Source organism: Apodemus sylvaticus, chromosome X (assembly GCF_947179515.1).
Source record: "Apodemus sylvaticus chromosome X, mApoSyl1.1, whole genome shotgun sequence".
In the NCBI taxonomy this organism is placed as follows: domain Eukaryota; kingdom Metazoa; phylum Chordata; class Mammalia; order Rodentia; family Muridae; genus Apodemus; species Apodemus sylvaticus.
In genome coordinates, this window is record NC_067495.1 from 8,953,962 (window position 1) to 8,977,560 (window position 23,599).

The 23,599-nt window shown below is 48.7% G+C and overlaps 2 pseudogenes; both read right to left on the reverse strand.

Annotated features, from left to right (window-relative positions):
- Positions 1-2,519: 2,519 nt before the first annotated feature.
- Positions 2,520-2,926, reverse strand: LOC127675423 (60S ribosomal protein L23a-like; annotated as a pseudogene).
- Positions 2,927-17,517: 14,591 nt separating this feature from the next.
- LOC127675855 (uncharacterized) lies at positions 17,518-17,611 on the reverse strand (annotated as a pseudogene).
- Positions 17,612-23,599: the final 5,988 nt, after the last annotated feature.

Below are 23,599 nucleotides of genomic sequence, written 5' to 3' on the forward strand. Positions count from 1 at the left end.
TGAACCACATCCCCAGCCCATGAAAAACAGTTTTCTTTTTTGAGACAGGGTTCTACTACATACCCCCGACTGCCCTGGAACTCACTATGTTGTAGACCTGGCTGGCCTCTGCCTCTGGATGCTAGGATTAAAGAATGTGCCACACATGCCTGGTCACCATGCAAACCATTTTAAAATAAATATTTCTTCTCTTTCTCTCTTTGCAGCCACATCCTTCTTTGAAATCACACCCTTGATTTGAAAATTTCCTGCTGCTTGCAGCTGAGAGCATTTCTTCCTGACACTGGGCCTTTCACCAGCTCTTCCACTGCATGAGCCACAGGGACAATCCTGCCTTTAGGGACACACGTCTCAGCTGCTCATCCTCCACCCCTTTCTACCAACTGCCTCCTCATCAGTCCGAGTCACTGGGAGAACCAAATGGATTTTTTTTTTTTTTTTTTGCGACTGCCTCATTTACATTGTCAACTTTCTTCTTTGGTTTTTAGGGCCCTGAATTTCATCATGTACTTCTTGTCTCTCGACTGCCCTTGCTATGTTTAATGTACCGGGAGCTTCTTTAGTGTTCCTCCTAATTCAAGATATTTTACTCCCCAGAGACATAACCTCAGTCCATCTATGATTTACTGTATTCCTCACAGGGTTCTCACCACCATTATCACCACCACCACCATCCTCACTATCACCACTATCTTCACCATCTCCACCACTATCACCATCATCCTCACCACCATGCTCATATCACCACCATCAGCACCATCACCACCATCATCGATGCTTCTACTGTCAATTCACAAACATAATGTTGACTCTTCCAAGCCTCATAACCATCACATAGGTAAATATCATGCCCATTTTCCAGGCAACAACCTCGAAGCTCTTAGACATTACTCATGTTTGCCTAAGAACAAAGAGTTAGGGACTGGAAAGATGGCTGAGCAGTTAAGAACAGTTGTTTCTCTGGGTAAGTGTTGCATTTCCAGCACCCGCATGGTGTGTTACGGCAATCTGTACAGGGGATCTGACATCTTCTTCTGACTCTGCAGACACCAGGCATGCACATGATGTACTACATATATGGAGGCAAACAGTCACATGCACCAAATGAAATCTTTTTTAAAAAGAAGTAAAAATAAACTAGTAAAATTTATTGGAGGAGGAGGAGGAGCTAGTGGATGTCAGTAATGTTGATGGCCCCGGCTCTATACGCTAGCCTTCTCCTTTCTTAAAATGCTATAGAGCCTTTAATCCCAGCACTCAGAAAACAGAGACAGGCAGATCTCTGTGAGGCAGATCTTTGAGGGCAGCCTGGTCTACAGAGGCTATCCTGGTTGCAGGATAGCCAGGGCTACCCAGAGAAACCCTGTCTCAAAACAAACAAACAAACAAACAAACAACCTCAGGGCTCATTCCTCATCACTCTTCCTCAGGCAACAGCAGGCCAGGCCCTCATCGCTGAGGACTGGCTTAATAAGACATCTCCTTGCTTCAGGGACCTCCCCTTCCCCCACAGGCCTACAGCATGCCTGTCTGTCAAGCAATGTAGCTTTAACTGAGCCTCCCTTGCGTCTCTGCTAATATACTTAGGTGGCACCCTGATACCTCTTGGGCCATAGTCTGGGTCTCTAAAGCCTTCTCCACCTGGGCCTGTGCTCCTGGCTCCTCAATGGCTCACTGTTTGCCAGGATTCAGAAGCCAGGTGGAAATTATTAGTGTTCACCAACAGTTCCCCGCTTCCAGGCATGGGGGGGGGGGATTTCAATTCCCTTTTATGATTTTATTGCTCTCTGCAGTTAAGTAGAGGCAGCCACGTGATTAGCTCTAGCCAATGAAATCAATCTGGATGTGTGTTACTTTGACATTGAAGCAATGCAAAGGCCCTGCAGGACTTTCCCACTTCCCTCGCCCCCTTGCTGTGATGCTCGTAGTAGTGTTCCAGATGGTGGAGCCCCCATTAGCCGGAGTCCCTGAGTGACTCTCTGGAGCAGAACACGTTCCTTCCTGCATCCCCGGACTTGCAGTGAACTTCAAGTGGAAATGAAATTATTCTGTTGAGCTATTGAGATCTGGCGGTGGTTATTCAGCAGCTTGAAACACAATGAAAGTTTGTGTCTTTGCCCATATTCATGTAGGTCATCACTCGGGTACCCAGGTAGACGGGGTGTCCATCTTAGCGTAGGCTTTGTGATTACCTCCAAGGAAAGGGAGTCTATGGGAAATGAACTCTGTGTGTGTGTGTGTGTGTGTGTGTGTGTGTTGTCTGCATATATGTTCACTACATTTATGTCTGGTGCCTAAGGAGGTCAGAAGGGGACATCAACTCCTTTGGTATGGACATTACTGGTGGTATTTGAGCCACTGTTTGGGTGCTAGGACCCAAACCTGAGTCCTCTGCAAGAGCAATAACTCTTAACTGCTGAGCTAGTGCTCCTGCCCCATACCTTGACTCTGACAGCTTACCCTCCCCCCTTTTTATGGTGAAAAAACCGTATATTTGGAACTAGCCAGCTGGACTCAGTTTAGATGATCCCAAGTTTGTTGGTGACATCCAGAGCATCATAATCAGGAGCCAAGCGAACATCCGCCTTCTCTCTGTCAGGCCATATCAGGGTATTGGTTTGGCCACATCAATGTCATAGAGTTTCTTCACGGCCTGTTTGATCTGGTGCTTGCTGGTCTTGACTTAGACACTGAACACAAGCGTGTTGTTGTCTTCTGTCTTCTTCATGGCTGACTCAGTGGTCAGGGGCAATTTGATGATGGCGTAGGGGTCTAGCTTGTTTCTCCTGGGTGTGCTCTTCCAGGGGTATCTGGGCTGCTTCCAGAGCTGCAGGAAGGTGGATGGTGTGTGCACTGCCTTCTCAGCTTTCAAGGCCTTTGTTTTGGCTTCGACTCTGGGAGGTTCCTTCTTAGCTTTCAGTGCCATCTCGGTGAAAAGGTTTCACCTAGATGAAACATAAATCATTTTGCTTAACTTTTCCGTGACAGAATTAAGGCCCTGGCTTCAAAAGGGGGCAGAAACATAATTTTATAACATGCTAAGAGAGTAGGGAGCTAGAACTGTTGGTGACTAGTGAGTAGAGCTGACATCGTGACTAGAACACCAGATGGACTGGTCTACATGTTCCACTCTATCCTGCCCCTGGAACACACTCCACAACGTTTTCTTAGCTTTCACCCGTGGCTTCTAATCCACACTTCCCCAGACAGCTCCCCTTGGTATTTCCAGAACAATAAGAACATCACTGGGTTCTTTCTTATTCCTAAAATTTTAAGGGGTTTTATGGCAGTAAAACTTCAACTGGTTATTATTCACTGGTTCATATATAGGTAATGAGACCAGTTTGCTTTTAACAAACACACCCAGCTCCATATATTCTCACATACCTATATTTAAATCAACACCAATCCACTTTATCTTTTTAAAACTATCACTGGATGGCTGCCTGTGTATGTCAACGATGAGTTCAGTGCTCCTAGCTGTTTATGGAATTGGCTTGGAGTTCACAGCATATCTGAATCCTTGTCTGTCAGGGTGTGATAAGTGTGCTCCTTTTATTCGTACATGCAAGAACTGAACAGGTTAGCTTGGGAAGAACTGGAGCACTCAGTAACCCTCAACAGTTATTATTCCTCTTGCGACCTCTGTAGATAGCAATGTAGCTTCGGAAGGTAGATTTGATTTCTTGTTAATGGTTCAAAAATCCTTCAGATCTATAGAGGAGCCAATGCACCTGTGTTCATGGTCTTCAGAGGGACTTGGGTAAAGGTCTTGAAACTGAGGAAAGGTGCTGTATGGCCTGGGGAGAGATGAAAGGTGTAGCTTGTAGGTAGGCTCTGTCTTGGAGAAGGCTGGGGAAGGACTCACTCAGGTTCACTTCCCAGCCAGTGATTTAGGAGATAAAGGAGTCGTGTGTGTGTGTGTGTGTGTGTGTGTGTGTGTGTGCATCACTGTCTAGATGGGCCATTCTGTAGGATGGTGTACAGTCTCTCAGAGGGGCCAAAAAGGGTCAGACTTCCATTCTTTACAGCAGTGATCTATCCATAACACATCCCATTTGGTCTTGCTGTCGCCTTCTTAGCTCACTGTCGGTCTCAATTGTGCTTTTTAGGCTCACTTTCCAAACAGACTACCTGTTCTTAGGGAATCCAACCTTAAGAGAAGGACACAACGCCAGCTCCGTGCAATGACATTGCCTCTGGCAGGCCTGCCTGTCTCCTCTTCCTTCTCCCAACCTCTTTTTCTTCAAAGTCTCATTTTATAGCCCAGGCTGGCCTTGAACTTTTGGTAATCTTCCAGGCTCAGCCTCTCAAGGGCTGGATTACAGGCAGGAGCCACCAGTCTTGCCTTTGGTAGTCTTTCTAAAGAGTCGTTTCATAAGGTTTTGAGCCTTGCTCTCATGGTTGAAAGAAGTCCACGGCTTCAGAAGCAGCCAACAGCAAGGGAGATATCTTTGGGGGTGTGTGTCCCAGGAAGTCATCGAGGAAGCTACATTACTGGCTAGGAGGTGGGCTGGAGGCAGCCCTTCCCCAGCCCTCTTCAAAGTGGAGCCTACCTATAAGCTTCAATTTTATCTTTCCCCAGGCTGGATAGCACCTTCCCTCAGTTCCAAGAACTAGATCCAAGGGACCTCTGAGGCCCATGAGGAGAGGATGCATGCCTGGGTACAGACAGCTTCTGTTACTTTAGCTCCATCTCTTCACTTTACAACCCTGCCTTACTGTAGAGTAGTATTTTTGTGAAGGATGTGATTGAATGGGGTGGGGGTGGGGGCAGAACACCGTCCTTTGGCTTGGTGGCAGTTCTGACCTGTAAGCTCTGGGTAGCCCAGCACAAGGTTATTCAATGAACCCTGTTTGAATGACATTCTGCCCTTTGGATGAGCAGTGGATACAGGCTCCTCAGTGTCTACATTGACCTTCTCCCTATTTCTGGAAATCCTGGAGGGTGCCGAACATCAGGAGATACTCGGGGTAGTTAGTCTGGTAGTTTTTGTTTTTTGTTTTTTGTTTTCAAACAGGAAGGAAGATGCTATAGCTTGGGTGTTGACAGTCCCTCAAAGGACTCTCAGTTGCACATAATTGGAGAGGTGTGTTTGGGGGGGGGGGTCTAGTGTAGAAGTTGTTGTGAGGATGCCTTGAAGGAACCTGCAGGATCCTGCTCTCTTCACTTTAGTTTTCCTCCCTGGCCCTGTGGGGGAGGGACTTTAAAATTGTCATCTGCTGGTGTCCCACTCCAAAAGCCTAGGAGTCACAGGTGAGCCCAATCACAGAGAGGATCTCTAAAACCACGAGCCCAAAGAAACCTTTTCCCTTTATAAGTTGATTAGCTTATAGAGCTGGTGGTTGCTGTGTGTATTAATGTCAGGGAGCAGCTCTCAGTCCAGGACAGGTGTGTGAGACAGAAAGGGAGGAGAACCTTAACAGTGAGGAGGTGGGGAACAGACAGCTTTGAGAAGGCCCTAGAAGCCAGCTCTGCCTGTTCTTCCATGCCCTTCCAACTACCTAGAGAGAGTACTCTGGGAGACAGAGCTCTCTGACAGTGCTCTCCTTAGTGTAATGGGAGGTTTGTCTACAGCCCCATGTTTTACATAGGTCCAGAGAAGGGAATCTTTGCAATTGCAGATAAAAATGAACTCATTGGAGACGTTGCTAAATTTTTGGAAGATCACCTGCCAATGCAGACATCTGGCACACTAGTGAGGGTCAGACTGAGTTGGTGATTGAAAAATGACCTCCTAGCCTCTGTACCTCTTTTTCATACCAGGATGCACAGTCACCATTCTGATAATAATTACCTCTACCTAATAGGCTGGGTAACCTGCCTGATGACAGCCTGAGTTTCTGACCAATGGATAGCTTATTCTAACCCTGCCTACCTTGAGAACCATCTGAGTTGAACCCAATCCTATAGAATAGATTCAAGTTCTAGGTGTCTCGGGACATCCCTGTAATCTCAGCATTCAGGCTGAGATAGGAAGATCAGGAGCTCGAGACTAGCCTGGGCTGCATAAGAACCTGTCTTTAAAAAAAAAAAACAAATAAAACAACATGAATTTCAAATTGGGACTGGTGATAAAGGTTCCCAGTTACTCAGGAGACTGAGGCAGGAGGATTGAAAGTTTAAGGCTAGCCTGGCTTTGTTTGTGAGAGCCTGTCTTGGAAAATAAGAAAAAGTGTTCTTTCTTTCTTTTTTTTTTTAAACTGGGGTTATAGCTCAGTGGTGGGGTGCTTGCTGAGCACATTCAAGGTCCTGGGTTCAATTTCAGGTTGTAGTCATTTTGTTTTCTTGCTCCGCAGTACACAGCGGGTCGCACTACATCTGTTCACCTCCACTCTTCTTTATCTTTCGGGTTTCTGAGACAGGGTCTAGCTATGTAGCTCTGACTTGTTTCAAACTCTCGGTCCTCAGCTGTAACCTCCTAAGTGTCAGGTACACGGGTGTATGCCACCATACCCCGCTCTCTTTGTGCTCTTTTAGGAGTTGGTTGGTAACACAAGGAACCCCTCTGCAGGTGCTTGACATGGGTAAAGAATGGTCAAAGAGAAGACATCTTAGCCAGGCTCCCGCCATCCACATAGTCCCCCCCACCCCCCACAGGACTCTGAGCTCTGAAGACTTTGCAATTGAGAATGAACAGAACCCAGATTTAGCCAGTTACTATTATCAGCAGGGAAACTGGCTGAGAATGCAGAACACTCTGAGTTAAACACAGCAATGGGGCCTCTGATTCCGCCAGTCATTGCAAAAGGACTGCTGGCCTTTGCAGCCAAGTCCCAGACCAGAATATTTTGGGGTCAAAAAAAAAATCCATTGAAATTCTCTTTAGCTGTTTGAGAATTGTTGAGTAAGATTCATGCTCCAGCAAGAGCCAGCAGAAAAGCCCCCTCCCCAAGTCCCCACACCACATAGGCAGCTCTCCCCGCCCTCATTCTTAGCTGATTGAAGTAATGTGAAGCCAGCTTCAGAAGGCTGGCTTTGGTGAAAGGCAGGCAAAGCTGTTTGGTGGAGAGAAAGAAGTATCCGCCTCTGGGGTGGGGTGAGGGAGTGTCCGATTTCTTACTCATTTGCATCTTTTTCCCTTCCCAAACATCCCTGCTTCTTTTTCTTTCATGTCAGTTAGATGAGTAGGGTTATTGGCACATCTTACTTGGCACCACAGGGTCCTTTTACCTCTGGGGTTGCCAGGTGACAGAAGAGATGTAAAATAAGTCCCCAGAAACATGGTGCTTTTGGAAGCTGTTTGTCTCTGGATCCTTGGTGTCTCTCCACCTCTCACTCCCAGTTTCTGCCTTACTTATGTCATCATCAAGTGAAGTAAGAAAAGGCCAGGCAGGGGCTGAGGGAGACGGCTCAGTTGGTTAATGTGTCTGTGCCACACAAGGGTAAGGACCTGAAGCTGAACCCCTAGAACCCATATAAAACCAGGAGTGGTGGGGAGGGTTTGCAAGCATGGGGAACTCACAAAAAGATCCACCCAGCTTGGGTGAATTGATGAGCTGTGGTCTCACTGAGACCTTGTCTCAAAATAAAAGCAGAGACACCTGATGTTGATGTTGGGCCACCACATGAGCATGCACAACATGCAGACAGACAGACACATACACACATACGCGTGCACTCACACACGCGCGCACACATACACACACACAGAGAAAGAGAGAGAGAGATTCCCAAAGCCTGAACATCTAAGCTCATAAGGCGAAACCCACAGTGTCCATCAGGGAAGCAAAGGACAGGGGGACATTATTCTTTTCTCCCTGTGATAAAATTGAGTTAGTGCTGGCTGCATTAATGCCCATTTGGAGTGTGAAGGGGCTGTGGTCCAGTTAAAGATGGGGCTGGGGCTGGGGCTGGGGCTGGGGAGGGGAGGCAGCTGCGGCCCCCACCTCCCTAGCCCACAGCATTTCTTCCCTTTCTTTTCAAACAGAACCAATAGTCCTCCAGGCAGTGTGCTCACTGTCTGGCCCCAATTTGTAAAAGGTGATCTCAATGGAACCTCTGTGTATATGGAGAACGCTGGGAGGCTCTGCTTAAGGATGTGTGTGTGTGTGTGTGTGTGTGTGTGTTGGGGGGGGGGGTGCTCTGGACCAACCTTCTGTTAGGACTGGTATTTGCTTCTTCATCTGTACAGCCAGTGGGAGACGAAGGGGGGGGGGGGCAGCAGGCTATGGGGTGGGGGATGGGAGAGAAAGCCTCCTGCTTTGGCATTTGCAAGCTGGTGGGAGCGTGCTGCCTCCAGGTTTCAGGCAATCACAAGGCCCATTTGCTCTTGCAGGTTCATTAACGAGGCCCGCGGGAATGACAATTGCCTTGTCCACCGTGTTAACTGGACAGAAGGAAGAGAGAAAAGTCAGGAAGGGGAGAGAGCAATGTTCGGGTTCTTGCTCAACTGGCGCTGCTCCTCCGAACTCTGATGGTGACCTGCGCACAGCTGCCTTGGCGAGCTCTCACTAGGAGGGAGAGCTCAGGTGGGAGGTGGGAAAGGAGTGTAAATGGGGTGTTGTCGATTCCATGGGCTCCTCACTTCACCACACACACACACACACACACATACATACATACCCTTCTTTCTTTTCGCATTTGATTCCAGGCCATTTGCTGGGTCCCTGGGTCACCTACTTTCCCGAGTGATGGTTCCCAGAAAACATCTCTGAGAGGAAAGCCAAGAAGCAGGGAGCCCTCAAGGCCATGCCATCCCCTCTGCCCACTGTCTCATCTCCTTCCAATCTGCCCTGGTTGTCCCCCTAGGCAGCTATTGTACTTCAACTGTGGGCAGAGAGGTCCTTAGACTGGGGGTGGGGGGGTGGGGGGGGCACATCAGCCACTGGACGGTTGTGTTCCTAGGGACCCTTGTTCTGGAACCTATCGCCCTTTGCTATCCTCCAAGGTGCTAGGAATTCTCAGCCAGCACTTCTATTTGCTGGGCAAACAGACAGTGAAAACGGTCCAGCGCCAGGAGGCTTGGAGGCTGGCACTTGGCCAGGGGCCCTGGCAGCACAGCGTAGGGATGGTAGAAAAGAGAGGATCCAGTTGGGAATTATTTAGCGCCCACCTGCCTTCTCCCCTGTACTAATGGAAAACACGTCAGGATGAGGGCAAAGAATGCCAGGGAACTGGGGACCATTCTGTCCTGCTGCTTGTTAGGAGAGCAGAGCCCTGGCAAGAGGTTACTTGGGGAAGCTGGCTGATGTTATCGACCAAATTGGGGTTTGGGGATTATCTGTGGATTTCATTTATCTGTGTTTTCCCTGGTCTCTCTTGTTGTAGGTAATTAAGAGCTGATTGCCGGTAATTAAGAGTTGTTGAGAGAGGCGGCAGGATCCAAAAAGGAGAGGCACACAGTTTGTCTTCCTTTGGACAGACTCCTGCCCCCTCCCCACCCCCGGCTGCCCCCTCCTCGTGGGCCTCCTGCAGGGAAGTGGCCCCAGAGAGCAAGTCCCAGCTTGTCAACTGGATTATTTATTTGTAAATGCCTCCCTGCCTTCTTCCCTCCTCAATTGCCAAGCCTGGAGCCGAGCCAAGCCTTGTTCGGGTGGGTTTTAATTTGACCTCCCCACGCTCAGGTGGCCTAAAGAGAGAAAACCTTTATTTTTTTTTTCTCCCAACAATAGCTTTCCTTGGGCTCCTGAGCAAGACAACAGTCACAGCTGGCTGAATGGTGATCTTGAGAGCGATGTGGTCGCTTTGGGACTCAACTGTCTTGTTCATTCTTCCTGGCTGTGGGCTTCTCTCCTGGGATGGAGTTGGTAGAGCCGATTCGACACTGTCTTGGCATTGAGCAAGGAATACGTGTCCACATAACTGCCTTCTGTTTCCAGGATCCACCCACGGGTCTTGCTGGCTTGGATTTGACCATGGACTCTAATGCTCTGGGTGGTCATGGCCTCTAGTTCAGGGAGCCCACACACGACTTCTCCTCCTCCCCTTTCGAAAGCCTCGCAGCTCCCCTGGAGGCTGCGGGTGCCCTTGGCTCTACCCCCTGCCCTGCGGGAGTGTGCGCCAAGTTCAGTGCTACAAGATAAGACCCCAGGCCTCTCCCCTCGGGGCCTGGAAACCTCTCTGAGGTTCCCAGTACCATGTTTTGGATCTGAAATGAGTGCGTCCCCTCTAAGTTTCAGGTGTTGGAAATTTGGTCCTCAGGGTAATGACTGTGAGAGAAACAAGGTTACTTCGTGAAAGGTCAGGGATTTTGTTTTGTTTTGTTTTTTTGAGACAGGGTCTTGCTATAGCACCAAGGCTAGCCTCTAAGTCAAGATCACAGCGCTCCAGCCTCCTCCCAGCCTGCCGTCATGTCATGGCCAGTTGAGACGAGGCTGATAGAAAAGTATGAGCCACCCTCTATTTTCTCATCCTCTTTTGCTCACAGCCCTTCCCTTTCTGCTGCGCTGTCCCTTGGTGATGCCGACAGGGCATCCTTGCCAGGATGTTAGTACCATGTTGTTTGAATTTTCAAGTCGCCAGAACCACGGGGAAAATAAACCGGTTTGTTTTATCCCTCCCCTCCCCCATATTTGACCTTCTAGTCTGGAACACTGTGCTACAGCCGCAGAAAATGCACAGTGGGACTACAGCTCTCGAATCCCAGCTTCGCAAGTTCCCTGGTTCCTTCCGGCATGCTAGTCATCAGGGCGGCCCTTCAGCTAGCCGGCTAACTCCTCCATTCTTTTTCTGTGCCAAGAAAACTGCTCTTGTCCCCTCCCCACCATTCTGCCTCTTATGCTGCAAAATCACTGTTCCCATAGTTGAGATTTTCCCAGCGTTGTGTGTTCAGTACCCCCATGGCTCTTGAGAACAGTCGATCCGTGAAAGCTTTGCCAAAGTCTTCCTGGGACCTCACAAGCCACTCGCCTTTCTCAAAGACAACCATTTATTGAACAGTTCCAGTGTGGGCTGGGACGCTCCTGGCTTATCATGTTTAATCCTCACAGTGCCCTGTAATGATCTCCATTTTGTATCAAGGAAACCTAGATAGAGGGGTATTAAGAACTCGCTGGATCATTTGCCTCCGTCACCCTGCGGTCTGTCCCTTTGGACTCACCTCTGCTGCCTCCACAGTGGCTGTGGTGTGGAGTCTCATCAGAGTTTTACCACTGATCGTGGATCTCCTGGTAGTGTGCCTCAGTCTTTCCTTTTGAGCCTCCAGGCTTCTGGGCTGTGACAGAAGGCCAAGCTTGTGAAGCACCAGGGATTGGCCTGGGAGTTGGTGGGGTCTGCTGTTGCCACCCTGTTTCCCATAGGTGTATAAACTCCCGAGTGCATATGTTCCACGGTCACCTGTATCCCTTCAAAGGGAGAGAGTGCCAGGTGAGAAATGTCTTTGTAGTTTAGGATCCAGGGGGAAAACCACAGAGCATGACTTCTGCCATATTCTATAGGTCAAAATGTCACTCATTCGTGTGGGCTCAAGATGAGAGGAAAACAGACCTCACCTGTTCATGGGAGTAGCAAGGGGATGCAAGAACATATGGGATTGGAAATACTGCAGGCAATACTGCTACTGCACAGGGCCAGAGATCTGGGATTCTTGTTGATATGCCAAATACAACTTGTCCGGTGCGAAGGTCCCCTCTCCCTTTTCTTGGGATGGAATGGAAAACAAGGCTTCCTGAATGTTAGGTAAACTCTCAACCACTGAATCACGCTTCTAGACCTCTGGCTGTCTATTTTTTCATTCATCCTCCTCTCCCTGTCTCTGGAGTCCTGAAAAGCCAGTTACTAAGTTTGACCCCTGAGGCCACTGTACAGGAAAGAGATGCCCAAGAACTCCTCGTTTCTGAATGCCGCCCCATTTAGTGTCTGCATCTCCACGTCTGTCTGCATATTTCTGTCCCTTCCAGAGTCTTCCAAGCTTGTCAGGCCTACCATCCTTCTTGGCAACAGGCTTCCTGGGGGTTCAGTGGGGGCCCTGTGAGGTCCTGGGACACTGGCGTGCCCAGTGGCTGCACTGGCAGCTGTCTGCTGCTTTTCCACAAGCTGTTCACTCAGTCCCAGGTGATTCCGAATGTGTGGTTGTCGCCGAGCCAATTTGCTTGTATATGTCCTTCCTTCCAGACTAGGCCAACTGCGATCCCTGGAGCAGTGCATGTGCTTGGGCTGAGAAACGTGGAAAAGGATCTGGCAGTGGGGGTGAGGGGAAGAGAGCAACTTTCATGGGGGTTCAGGGGGATTGGAAGAAGCAGGGCAGACAAGCATTCTGTGTGTAAATGTGGACACATGTATGCCACAATGTGTGTGTGTGTGTGTGTGAGTGTGTGTGAGAGTGTGTGTGTGTATGTGAGTATGTGTGAGTGTGAGTGTGAGTATGAGTGTGTGTGTATGTGTGTGTATGTGAGTGTGTGTGTGTGTGTGTGTCAGAAAACAACCTTGGGTGCTTGTTCTTTCCTTTTCCCCAATTTGGAAACAGGGTGTCTTTTTGTGTTTTTTTTTTTTCCTACTGCAGACATTAAGCTCTCTGGCCTACAGCGTCCTAAAAATCTCATGTCTCCGTTTCCCACCTCACTGTAAAGGCACTGAGGGTGCAGATGAGTGCCACTCACCCAGCCAGCTTTCTACTGTTTCAGAGGATTTCCATGCAGGTTCTCAGACTTGCATTTGAAGTACTTTTAGTTAGTCCCGAGGGACCATTTTTTGGTTGTTGTTGTTCGTGGGTTTTCTTTGGGGGAGGGGGCAAGGTCTCATATAATCCAGGCTGGCCCTAAATTTTCTATGTGGCTGAGGATGACCTTGAATTTCTGATTCCTGTCTCTAACTCTTTAATGCAGAGATCACAGAGTGTATTAACAGACTCAGTTTATGATATGTTAGGGATTAACCTCAGTGCTTTGGTGTATCCTAGCCAAGCACTCTACCCACTGAACTACATATCCAGACTTTTTTTTTTTTTGAGACAATCTTATGTAGTCCAGGTTAGACTACAGCTCTCTATGAATCGGAGGGGTTGACCGTGAACTGATGTCTCTGCCTCCCTGTCCTGAGTGCTGAGATTACAGGCATGTGCACTACACTTGGTTAGAGGCCTTTGCCTTAGCTGGTAGATGGTTGGCCTCTCCCTGTGTCCTCTCACGGCCTTCCCTGTCTCTCTGGGTCTTGCTTCCTTGTCTTCCGTGCTTTTCTGTCCCATTTTGTTTTGAAACAAGCTCTTCCTGCACAGCCCAGGTTGGCCTGGAGATCCTCCTGCCTCAGCCTCCCAATGTTGCTGTGCCACCATGCCTGGTCCCTTTCTTACAAGGACATATTTGGTTAGAGGATAGGGGCACACCCGAGTGAGACCCATCTTTGCTTGCTTCTTTCTGAGGGGACTGCCTCTGCACACCGTACTCTTCCTGTGTGCACAGCATAGTGCCATCCTAAGGGCTATCCTCAGGTACCTCACAGCTAAGTGTGATGTTCAGCAGCTGAACTCTGTCAGATGTTGCAAAGCCATCGAAGCTCTTTGGGTCCCTTACCGTGTCCCATCTGTAAGAGTTAAACCTTCTCGTTCCCTGCACATTCACTGGCAATACAGCCAGATTCAGCTGTTTTTCTTGAAATAGAAGATGGAATTTTCCCCAATGTAAAAATAATGGTGCCCAATTCTTGTGGGAGGTGGATGGGACTGGTGCTGGCACCGCAGGCCCTTCTTTCCTCAGAAATAGCCCCACGGTGGCCTCATTTTCTCAAACTTGCAACTCAGCGCACACTTAGCCTTTAGCGAGCAGAATCCACGCTGCTGAAGTTGAAAAGGGAGCAATGCATTTGTCAACACAGGCAGCCACTCAAGTCATGAGAACCAAAGAAGGCCCAGGCGCTTCTTCAGCAGCCTTAGGGGTCAAGGCATGGAGCCTGACACAAACCAACTCACAGTCAAAGAACAAGACAAACAAGGAGGTTCAGGCTTCCCCTGTCACTGATAGAGACAGAACATAAGGAATGTGAGTAGGGTAGATGACATTGATAACTGGTTTTGGAGCCTGGGGACCATATTGGAAAGATTGGGTATGGGCTTGGAGAAGCCTTGAGAAGCCAGGGACATTAGGACCCGGAACTAGGAACACACAGGGACAGGCATAGTGGGAAGGGAAGTATTTTTTCTCAATGGCTACAGCTGAAGTTGGCAAGGACCCTGGCTTCGATTAGGTCTTAATAGACTTGACCTTCCCATACAAGCTCTGACCCCTTCTCCCTAGAGCTCAGAGCTAGTATCACACTGACATCTTTTACATCAAATGCTAACAGAGGAGACCCAGGCTCCCTTTGGACTCCATCATAGAGGAAGCTGGAAGGATGGCCATTTTTCAAACGCCATGATAATAGCTGTAGGACTGAGCCTGCTTCAGTTAGGCCTGGGAGGAACAGGAGGCTAGGGCTCAGGGGCTGACACTTTCTTTGCAATGGGAACTGGAAAGACAAAAACCTTTCTGCAAGTCTTTACATCCACCTAGAATCCTCCTTCCCTAACAAGGATTTTCCTTCCACTGCCCTGCAGTCTTGCTGCCCCGCCCCCACAGTGCTCTCAGGAGAAGGGGCAGTGTGGCTTTGGGAATATATGCTGAGGGGTCCAGAGTGGGAGGAGTTTGATGGGGGAGGATCCATGAACTTTGGAGTTGCAGAGTCTCTGAGAGGTCTCTTTGAACTCTAGGGGGGTTCCTGCCCTTCCTGGCAGGGTTGTCAAACCAAGGACCAAGCCTGTTCACCAGTAAAACTACTGCCCCCAGCCCTGCTCCCAGTTATAGTGTCTGCTGCCAAGGACATTTCCTCTTCAGACAGGTCTTTCCCTCCCTTCCTTCTCTTCTCTCCCCTTCCCGTCCTTTCCCTTTCCCTTCTCCCACCTCCCACCTCCCTCCCTTCTCTCAAGAAGCGACAAGCTCCCCCCAGCCCTGAGGCTTCCTTGTTTACTCTGCAGTCTGACATGGAAAGAGCCCTGCCTGCCTCCGGAATAAGTCTCCTGGCAAAATTAGCTGCAAGATTTGAAATCCATTTTGATTCTGCCCAATATTAATTATTGTTGTTTTCTGCTGTTCATTACCAGCTTGTTTCCTTGTGCAACTCTGGGGAACAAAGGATTTTCAAAGCATTTTCTGCAGAGGAGGAGCCCCCTCGTTGCCCCTCCCGCTGGACTACCACCACGCCCAACCCAAGGATCCTCCACCTGGGGCTGGGAGCCCTTCTGGACTCCTACACAAGGGATTTCCCCTGCTTAGTGTGCAAGAGAGAACAGGCAGGAGCCAGGCCAGACCACATAGGACATCGGTGAGGTCCTTCCTGCCTACTCCCTCCTTCCCTACCTTGCCCTCTCCCTCCCCCTCCTCCTCTTCCTTTCCTCCACCCCCTCTCCTTCCCTTCTTCACTCCTTAAGCTCCTTCCCAAGTCTGCCAGCCTGCCCAGAGCAGCTGTACAGGAAATGCATTTTTTACTGTTATTTCTGTCCCATCGAGACAATGAAGACAACACACACACAGCAATACTAGACACAGATCTTACGCCTTTATACCTAGGAATACAACCATGGCCACTTAGGCCAAGACACAGACAGGCCTTCTAGCAGCTGCCCCTGAAGCCCCTCGTGCCATATCTCGGTTGCTGTTCTCCAAAGATTTTCTGTTGTCATTGCTGGCCCCAGGGTCATCATTGTCCTCTTCATCTTCCCCGCATTTCCTCAGGCTAGGCCTGAACCCCTGGGGTCAGGTAATCCTTCCACTTCAAGCTCCCAGAGAGCAACTGGAATAGGGGGTGCCTGGCGCCATTCTTGCTTGAATTATTCTGATTTCTGAACTCATGGGCTTGACGTGTCTGTTTTTGAACTCCATGTAAGTAGGTCATAGGTCATACACTTGCTGTGTATTCTTGTGTGTGTGTGTGGGGGGGGGTTTCTTTTGCTCGACACTGTCTTGGACGCTCATCTTGCTGTATATAGTAGTAATGTACTCACTTTAAGTGTAGAATACCCACTTGGGTGGCTATGCCATGATTACTTTATCTGTTCTGATGAAGGGCATTTGAGTTCTTTCCAGTTTAGGGCTCTTATGAGCACCAGCACTCATGTCTCTTGGTATAAACCTCAAAATGAATTGCATGTCATAGGCTATACAACAAAGACACACCTGATTTTTCAAGAACTAAGCCAATGCAGGGTAATGCTTCTGCTAAAGGTCTGAGAGAGAAATAAGGCCATCACAGTCATGATACAGGTGGAGAAAGGCCTTTGCTAAGGTGCATTAGCTAAGTTGTGGCATATATGGCTGCAAATGACTCCTATCTTCACTCATATTGACTTTGAAGTTAGCCATATGACTTGCTTTGGCCAATGGGATACCAGCAATCGTGATGCTAATGAAACTTTGAATCCCAAGGCTTGTCTATTACCATATTGTAAATGTTTGTGTCTCTCCAAAATTCCTTTAGATCCTAAGACCCAGTGTCCTAGGGTCATGATTAGATAGTCATGTCAGTTCGATTGACCTGAGAGACACCTAGGTGATTGCCAAAGCATATCTCTAGGTGTGTCTGAGAAGGTGATTCTAGAGACATGGGGCTTCTGATCTGATCAATGGATTTCTCTTGATAGGTTTGTAATAAGACGACGTTGTAGGAGGCCAGGCTTTTGGAAGAAGTTGGTCATGGAGGACACACCCTTGGGGCTATATCTTGCTCTGGCCCTTTTTTAAAAACAGAAAAAAAAATATTTGTTTACATTCCAAATTTCAAGTTTTATCCCCCTTCCCAGTCTACCCCCCCAAACCTCCCACTCCATCTCCCTCCCCTTTGCCTCTAAGAGGGTGCTCCCCTACCCACTCCCGCCTCACCCATATAGCATCCCCCTTCTCTGGGGCATTAAGCCTCCACAGGACCAAGAGCTTCCCCTCCCACTGATGCCACATGAGGCAGTCCTCTGCTACGTGTGTAGCAGGAGCCATGTGTAGAGTCCCTGGGAGCTCTGGTAGGGAGTCCAGGGGTAGCGATCCCCTTCTGCTCCTTCAGTCCTTCCTCTAACTCTTCCATTGGGGTTCCCAGGTTGAGTCTGATGGTTGCTGTGAGTATCTACTGTCTTAGTCAGGTACTGGTGGAACCTCTCATAGGATGGCAGCCATAACAGGCTCCTGTCAACAAGCACTTCTTGGCATCAGCAATAGTGTCAGCATTTGGTGTCTGTAGGTAGGATGGATCCCTAGGTGAGGCCAACTCTGAATGGCCTCTTCTTCAGCCTCTGCTCCATTTTTGTCCCTGCATTTCCTTCAGACATGAACAATTCTAGGTTAAACATTTTTAGATGGGTGGGTGACCCCATCCATCCACTGGGGGCCATGCTTATCTACTGGAGGTGATGTCTTCAGGTTTCATCTCCCTGTTGGGTATTTTGGCTAATGTCATTCCCATTGGGTCTTGGGAACCTCTGCTTCCCTGACATTTGGGACTTTCTAGTGGTTCCCCAAGTTCCCCACCCCCCACTGGTACTTAGTTCTATTCATTCTCCTGGCCCTCTGTCCTGTCTCTTCCCACACCTGGTTCTGTCCCCTCTCCCACCCAGGTCCCTCCATAAAAATATGGAGCACTTCACGAATTTGCATGTCATCCTTGCATAGGGATCATGCTAATCTTGTCTGTATCACTCTGATTTTAGTATATATATATTGCTCTGGCCCTTTTTATGGTCCTCCTTTCTGCATGCTTCCTGTCTGCCATGAGGTGAACGCCTGTGATGTTTTGCCTAAGTGCACGGGACTAAGCAACCATGGACTAATCCCTCCAAAACTCCGAGCCAAAAGAAATCTTCCTCATAGAAGTCATGGCAGTCTGGTTTTTGGTTCTAACAATTAGAAAAGTAACTAACACAGGGAGTATTGAGTGGGGGACTCTTCTGGAGGGGACATAAGGGAACTCATGTGTCCCTATTGTACTGCAAGGACACAGAAACCAGACAGCTTTGTGTCAGCTATAACAAAAGCCCTAAATTGTATGGTACCTGTTTGGTGTTGGGATGGCAGGGAGGCTAGAAGAACAGTGAGCTATGTTCTGGTAACGTGCGAATGTTTGATGAAATGCGTGCCGGGCTTCAGTGTCCACTGTGTTTGGCTTACTTTTCTTTTCTTTGTTTGATTCCGATTTTCACTCTGTAGCCCAAATGGGCCTGGAACTCACTGTGTAGCCCAGGCTGACCTGGGACTCCTGACTCTCTTGCCTCTCATGTTCTGGGATTGCAAGTGTGCACCACCATGCCTAGCTGTATTATTTTCTTTATTTTATTACTTATTTTTAATGTACCAAGTCTATAACGCTGCCGTATTCACATAGGTGTGGCAGTCATATACTGGGTTATGGGTAGCCTACCAAGGCCATGTCTCCCAGAAAAAAATGACTGTCATCCAACTGCTTTCCCTCCTTCTGGTCTCCTTCCTCTGTTCTCCCTCCTCTCTCCCTTCTTCCTCTTCTTTCAAATACATGTACATGTATATCTGTATACCACAGATGTGCCTGGTGCCCACAGAAGTTAGATGCTGGCATCAGATCTCTTGAAAGTAGAGTTCCAGGCAGCAGTGTGTTGCCATGAAGGTGCTCTAGGTCCTCTGGAAGAGCAGCCACTAATGCTTATGCATCGAGCCATCTCTCCAGCCCCAGGAGTGTGTGTGTGTGTGTGTGTGTGTGTGTGTGAAATGCTCTGCTGTGTGTCTATGGATCTGTATGCACAGAGGTCAGAGGGCATGTGCTAGCTATTTCTCCTCTCATGGTCCCTGAGCATTAAACTCGGTTGCCAAGCTTGGTAGAAACAGCCTGAACTCACTCATTAGTCCTGTTTATACAACTTGCCCTTCTATTTGGAGGTAGTGCCTCAGATAGAAAGGCTGGGCTCCCAGGCACTGACTTCAGAAAAGATACCCAGCAGGCCCTTCTATGTCCCACAGAGCTGTAGAAGCATTTGGCTTACACCTTTCAAGATTGAGGTTAGAAAACCAGAGTGCAATGTTGCTTTTTTCTTAATTTCTTTAAAACGTTTTAAATTAAAATTTAAATGCATTATTGCATTTTAATGTATTCATTTGTGCGAGTGGGTGTGAGTGTACTCTGGCCTGGCTCATCAGGCTTGGTGGCGGGCGCTTGGACTGACTGAGATGTCTCTCTAGTCTGCTTTTCACTTCTTGAGATAGGTTCTCACTATGTAGGCCAGGCTGAACTTGTAATCTCCATCCTCCTGCCTCCATCAGCCTCCCGAGTACTGAGATTACAAGCGTGTACCTCCACACCTGTTCTCAGAGTACAGCTTTCCCACAATCAAGAGTCAGTTCCCTCAAGATGATGTATTTATATCTTTCAATTCCTATGAATTCCAGACTCCGGGTCAGCCAGCCCCCCTGTTCTCCTCCAAGCCTATGCTATCAACCACTGAGTCCTTTCAGGCTTCACATTGGCTGGGACGAGCACCCTAGCCTGCCTTTGTGGAGTAGTTGGGAGACAGATGTCCTAATGCTGGTGAAAGCCATTGAAGCCGTGTAAAGCACAGAGTACAAGACAGCGCAGCATCGTTATCCACAGCAGCTGCCCTCGGCTCCAGCTGCTTCCCACTGGGGTGGTGGGGCTTGAGTCCATCAAGGTCGGTTTGCTTTATGACTCCTCTCTTTAGCAGCCCACAAAATTTGACACACTCAGGAGCCACAATGGCTTCCGAAAACTTTCTCTCATTAGCTCTCGCTTCATTTTCAAACCGGTGGAGCTATGTACAAGAGCCACCATCTTCTTTGTTTTGTTTTGGTTTTGGTTTTTTGTTTGTTTGTTTTTCCAGACAGGGTTTCTCTGTATAGCCCTGGCTGTCCTGGAACTCCCTCTGTAGACCAGGCTGGTCTCGAACTCAGAAATCAGCCTGCCTCTGCCTCCCAAGTGCTGGGATTACAGGCGTGTGCTGCTACTCCCCAGCAAGGGCCACCACTATAAGGTTCCCTGGGACTTTACGAGGCTCACCGCAGCTTCTTTCAAGAGAGACTGTCACACTCTGGAAGCTCAGCCTCCCAAATGACTGCCAGCACTTCTCTATCCAAGGGCTTTCTCCCTTTCTATTTATATAAATGGCTTCCCTATATAGCACCACCACCTTCCTGAACCATAATCACCAAAACTATTCCTTTTGGGTTTCCTTTCATGATAAACTGAGGAGGGGGTTCCCTCTGCCTTCAGACATGCTTTCTGAGGAAGCATGATTATATGTGCAAAATTGTGGGGTACTGGGTACACGCATGTGCACATAGTCAAGGGAACCAAGAGCCATTATAGGTTGCAACTCATCCACACAAGGCTGTTCTAGTAGAAAAGAAGTCCCTAACCCTTCTTTCCTGGGTGGTTCCTATGTGATGGGGAGTTTTCGACATCAGTAAGAAGCTATCAGTGTTAAGAACTATGTAGGCTGGAGAGATGGCTCAGCGGTTAAGAGCACTGACTGTTCTTCCAGAGGTCCTGAGTTCAGTTCCCAGCAACCACACGGTGGCTCACAACCATCTGCAATGGGATCTGATGCCCTCTTCAGGCGGGAGCATTGGAGCAACAGTGCCCACATGCATAATCTAAACAAACAAACAATAAACAAACACTCCAAGAGCTATTGTTTCAAATTGGAAAATGGCCCAGGGTGTCTAGCATGAGGCTGGCAGGTGGTCTGAGGGACTGGCGAGAGGCATGCATAGGGTCACACTATGCTGAAGAACAGAGAAGGTGGACAGCAGTGGGCATTTTTATGTCCTCTTTCTTCAAAAGACTAGATTCCTTCCTCCCTTCTCAGCTACAGACAAGCAGTGTCACAGAAAGGGCAGCTGAGCCGAGAGCCCAGGGTAACCTGGGAATTAGGACTCTGTGGGCCTTGAATAGGTAGGGCCATCGGAGCTCTTGCGCGCAATGCTGGCTCTTGAGTTCTATTTTATTTCATCTTTGAAGTAGAAGGAGGATGGGGGTGTGGGCTTATCCAAATGATTTCTCTGCAGGAGCTTTGCTGAGAATTAACTCTCTGGGACCACCCACACTTAATCCTTACTGTAGAGTTATAGCTGGGGACTGAGTGCCTCCACAAAGCCTGGAAACCTTGCTCACAGTGGGCAAGCAGCTATGGCAGCCACGGCTTTGCTCTGGGTTGAAGACCATGAGAGACACTGCGCTGTCCAAGCACATTATTCCTGTGAGGACATAGTGCCTGGGAGTAGTGCTGGAGGAAAAAGCTATTTATCTTAAGGTGAATACTGGTTCTTTATTTAGGAACCATTCTACTCTGTGGGAGGTATTAGGACATAGAGGTGTGTTTTGGGTTGCTACACTGAGGGGTGTGTGTGTGTGTGTGTGTGTGTGTGTGTGTGTGTGTGTGTTACTGGTCTTACTGGACTGGAGTGCCAAGGATGCCTAACATCCTGTAATGAGGAGACTGTCTCTTATGATGGGATTTGTCTTTGGCCAACTACCAGCAGCGCTCCTCCTGCTGATGAATGAGCCGGTGTGCAAAGAAAGTTCCGGTGTCCTTTCTAAAGAACCAATTGGTTCATTTGAGACTGAAGGTCATTTTTCAAGGCGACTCAAGGGATTGGGTGAGGACTTCTCTGAGTTGGGGGGAGGGGGCGTGACTAATGGCAAACATGGCAGCCTAGAGCCACAGGAAAGAGGGGTACAGGTGCCGAGGGACCCCATGGAGGTCAGGCAGAGGCCACCCAGGAGGGGGAGCAAGGGTCAGTGGGGAGAGGGAGGGAGTTACACGAGGTTACAGGGTAGGGAAGCTTTTTATACAAATAGAAGAATGAGCAAGATGTCCCATGGGTGGATGTGTGCTGGTGGTCCGGGGTGGGGACAGGGGATCATAGAGACTCAAGACACGGATTTAGGAAACTGGAGAATCAAGCAGCCAGGCAGGCCTGGATTAAATAGAAAGGGTCTCTGAGGTTGCCTTTGTTTTCTGCTGTTTGCTTTTCCTCTCCTTCAGGTGGGGCCTGGATTCTGGCTTTGCTGACACCTGGAAGGGTGGCCAGGCCAGCAAGCAGGACTCCTGGAAGCTGCAACTGCCCAGGCGTAGCCTTGCCTGCTTCCTGGGAGCCGTGGAAGTCCCTTGTAGGAAGTGGATTCCATATGTCCTCAGCTTGTTAGAGGGACCAGAGCATGCCACGGGTGGTACTCTTCAGCCACTGCACAAACAGGCTAAGCTCGGGGGTGGGGGTGGAGGGTCGAGCCCTCCCAACTGTCTTTATTGGCTGCTGGCTTGTTCTGTGTCCCACAGTTGTGGGCCAGGCCAAGGGACTTTTCAAAAAGCAGGTATTGAGGTCAATGCTGAGCCTGTATTTTGTCTTCAGCTAATCTGTGGTTTGTAAGGCAAAGGCATGACAGTGACAAGGACAGAACTCAAACACAGGGGGGGGGGGAAGTGGGGGGGGGACACTGACTTCTCACAAGTTTGTGGGGAAGGGACTGGGGCCCAGCTGCTGACATTTTTACAAAGCAAATAAGTGTCAGGCCAAGCTGGTGACCTCGGTGTGAATGGAAAAAGATGGTCAGCTGTGTGGCTGCCAGAAATGGGGTGTTTGTCAGCCCACCTGTTAGGAAGTGGAGAGGGAGATGTTGAGTAACATTGTTTCGGCAAATGGTTACCCATTGCTGACCACAGGCCTGGCGTGGTCTGAATGCTTCGTGCAGGCTGCTGCCTGGCTCTATCCACTGCCTAGGAAAAAGGACTCAGTTGTGGCTTCCATTTGCAAGACGAGGTAACTGGGGCTGCGCCGTTCATCTCTTTATCCTAAGAGGTGGTGAAGTAAGGCTATGAATCCTGGCAGCCTGGCACTGAGTATCCAGGCCCAGGCCAGCTGCCAGGAGTGTGGAAACACGTCCAACTGGGGCAGGGTGTATGATCTCTGTTCCAGTTATGTTTGTTTATTCATTTCTGTTTATGCGTGCATGTGCGCATGAGTGTATGCACACATGTACACACATGTCAGAGGTTATGAATAAAGAGACAGAGGTCAAAGGGCATCTTGCAGGTTTCAGTGCTTCCTTCCACAGGGACATAGGGATTGAATTCAAGTTGTCAGGTTGCATGGTAAATGCCTTCACAGGCCATCTCACGGAACTCTATGTTCTTATAATAATTATGATTATGGTTAAAATTTAAGAAGAAAAAGAAAAGAGGCCAATCATATGTGTAATGAATTACTCTAAAGTTTAGTGACTTAGGGCTGGTGAGATGGCTCAGAGGGGAAAGGTGACTGCTATGAAGTCTGACAATATGAGTTTGATTTCTGGGACCAATGTAGAGGGAAGAGAGGACCAATTTCTGTAAGTTGACCTCTGATCATGTATGGCATGGTATTGTGTACCACTGTGCACATAAAAAACACACAAAATAAATTAATCAGGTGTACTTAAAATAAAAGTTAGTGATTTAAATAGCTGCCAGGTTGGTACAGTGCCACACTATACTGGAACTTAATTGCCTTCAGTTAAGATTCTTTGTCTACCTCCATGTCTCTTTCTCTCATCTTCCCTTCTTCCCAGGCAATTGGCCTGGGGCTGAGTCATAGTAAACCAGTGACATCAGCTGCTACCTGAGATGCCTCACCTGGAGTATCTCTACACAGCCTCTTTGGGTATGATGGGCTTCCTTATAGCCTGGTG